Genomic DNA, 3,205 nt, shown 5'->3' with positions numbered 1-3,205 from the left:
TGAGAACTCATCACGGCCGGAAGTGGAAGCAATACAATCATCCTTAATAATATTGGACACATCATATTTATCTTGAAGCTTTGTCCATAATTCATGAGAGCTCCCAAAAGGCATGATTGAAGAAGTAACTACATTGCTCACAACAATGGAAAACACATGAGAAGCAAGAGCATCGAGGCAAGAGTTTTTCTCCTCCTCAAGAGATAAATTTTGAGGATCCTTAGGAGAAGAAAAACCCATGCCAAGAAATCGCTCCATGTCCGGGGACATACCCCGTAAGATTTTAAGCACATAAATTTTCCATAGATCATAATTTGTTCCATCAAATATAAACAAGTTATTGTGCACTAATCCCCTAACCGACATCTTTACTCTCAAGGCGGTGAAGCCTAAGAATGAGAGACCTTGCTCTGATACCAATTGAAAGGACACGGATGTCGCCTAGAAGGGGGGTGAATAGGCGGTTTAAAACTTTTACGAGATGGGCTTAACAAATGCGGAATAAAACTAGCGTTTACTTTGTCAAGCCCAAAGCCTATATACTATGGTTCACCTATGTGCACCAACAACTTATGCTAAGCAATACAAGCAACTTATGTGATAGCAAGATATATAACTTCAAGCACGATGGCTATCATAAAGTAAAGTGCATAAGTAAGGAGCTCGGGTATAGAGATAACCGAGGCACGCGGGAGATGACGATGTAGCCCGAAGTTCACACTCTTGCGAGTGCTACTCTCCGTTGGAGCGGTGTGGAGGACAAGTCACTCCAAAAGCACGAGGGCCACCGTATTCTCCTCGAGAATTCCCACCAAGAGGGATGTCCTCGAACCACTATGTAACCTTAGGGAGGTTACCGAACCCGCACAAAGCTTGGGGCTATCTCCACAACTTAATTGGAGGCTCCCAACAAATTGCCACAAAGGCCTTTCCCTTGAAGAATCTCCACAACTTAATTGGAGTCCCCAAGAACACCACTAAGATGCCACAAAGGCCCTGCCCTTGAAGATTCTCCACAACTTAATTGGAGTCCCCAAGAACACCACAAAGATGCCACAAAGGCCTAGAATCCGTCTAGGGTTCCAAGAACCCAAGAGTAACAACTTTCTTGCTTTCACCTCCACGAATCACCGTGGAGAACTCAAACCGATGCACCAAATGCAATGGCAAGAACACCGCAAAGATGCTCAAGTCCTTCTCTCTCAAATTCAAACAAAGCTACAAAAGCTATTGGGGGAATAAGAGAGGAAGAACAAAGGAATTCACAAAGAACACCAAGATCAAGATCTAGAGAGTTCCACTCACAAAGAGATGGATTTGATTGGTAGAAATGTAGATCTAGATCTCCTCTCTCTTTTCCCTCAAGAATATGCAAGAATCATGGGAGGAATCAAGAACTAGGGCAAGCTTTGAAGTACAACAATGGAGGGGAGAGAGAGAAAGTGAACCCCCCAGCCCAAGGAGGAAGAAGGGGGTCTTATATACCCCCTCCCAACGAAATATGACCGTTTGGGACCTCCCAGGCCGGAAAATCCGCCCCCGGGCCGGATTATCCGCCCCCCGAAAATCGCCCCTGGACTGGGCCGGATATTTGGCCGGATATTTGCCCAGTTTTGGTCATTCGGGCCGGATTATCCGCCCCCCCAGAAAACTACAGAAACACCAAAACTAAAACGGGCATAACTTTAGCATCCGGACTCTGATTTTGATGATCTTGGGCTTGTTTTGAAGCTAGGAACAAGCTCTACAAGATCATGCAGGAAACCATCATAGTCCAACAAGGGAGGATAGAAACAAATGATGAAAGGTTTGACCTATCTAAAAAAGACACACCGGTAAAACCTCCAATCTCGAAAATGCAACAAGTGCCCGTGCAAAAACCATTCTTGATGAACTAGAGCTTGTCATGAGAATAAGAACAAGCTCTAAAACATAACATGGATAAGATCCAAATAAAACCAAGAAAGATGATGAACCTAACTCGAAAACGCAACAAATGATCTATGCGAAATCCGTTTTCGATGAACTAGAGCTTGTCATGAGAATAAGCACAAGCTCTAAAACATCACATGGATAAGGTCCAAATAACAACCAAGAAAGATGATGCAAGGATGCAAAGGTTTGAGCTCTCTCCGAACGATACGATCAAGTTACTCACTCGAGAGCCCTCTTGATAGTACGACAACTAAACTATAAACCGGTCTCCAACTACACTATGAGACCGGTGAGAAAGAAACCCTATCAAGAGCAAACCTTATACTTGCGCATTCCACTTGAGCTCGATGACGATGATCTTGACCTCAACAAGATGGAACACCTTTCTTGCTTGTGCTTGCTTGACGAAGTCTTGTGGATTGCTCCCCCATAATCCACCATGGGAGAGCTTCTTCTTCGGCGCATCTTCACATAACCATGACCACCATGTGGATTGCTCCCCCATAATCCACCATGGGAGAGCTTCTTCTTCGTCACATCTTCACATATCCATGATCACCATATGGATGGCAAGACTCAAGCAAAGGATCTCTTCGAGATGGCTCATCTTGAACTTGCACTTCATTTCTCCATGGCAAGCTTCAAGCTTATGAACTCTTCGAGTTGGCTCATCTTGAACTTGCACTTCTTTTCTTCATTCTTCATCATGTTGATGTCTTGAAGTAACTTGAGGGGTCACTTCATCTTCATCTTCAAGACATACTTGACACTTGATATCCTTCATCAATTTCTTCTTCTTGCAACCTTGAAGCCAACATATGGTTCAAGAATTGCCTATGGACAAATCCTACAAATATAACTCAATGCAAACATTAGTCCATAGGGATTGTCATTAATTACCAAAACCACACATGGGGGTTCCATGCACTTTCAAAAGTACCGCGCCACCAAGCCCCTGGAGCTGGTCCATGGCGACCTCTGCGGCCCCATCACACCGGCGACACACGGAGGGAAGCGCTACTTCCTTCTTCTCGTGGACGACCACAGCAGGTATATGTGGCTCGTCCTGATCAAGACCAAGGACGAGGCAGCATCGGACATACGCCGTTTCCAGGCGGAGGCTGAGAAAGAATCACAGCGGCCGCTGCGAGTCATGCGCACTGATCGCGGAGGCGAGTTCACAGCTGTGGACTTTGCGAATTGGTGCGCAGACCTTGGTGTCAAGCGTCATCTCACCGCCCCCTACTCACCGCAGCAGAACGGGGTGGTG

The sequence above is a fragment of the Lolium perenne genome, chromosome 3 (assembly GCF_019359855.2).
Source record: "Lolium perenne isolate Kyuss_39 chromosome 3, Kyuss_2.0, whole genome shotgun sequence".
NCBI lineage: Eukaryota > Viridiplantae > Streptophyta > Magnoliopsida > Poales > Poaceae > Lolium > Lolium perenne.
Note: the sequence above shows the minus strand (reverse complement) of the source record.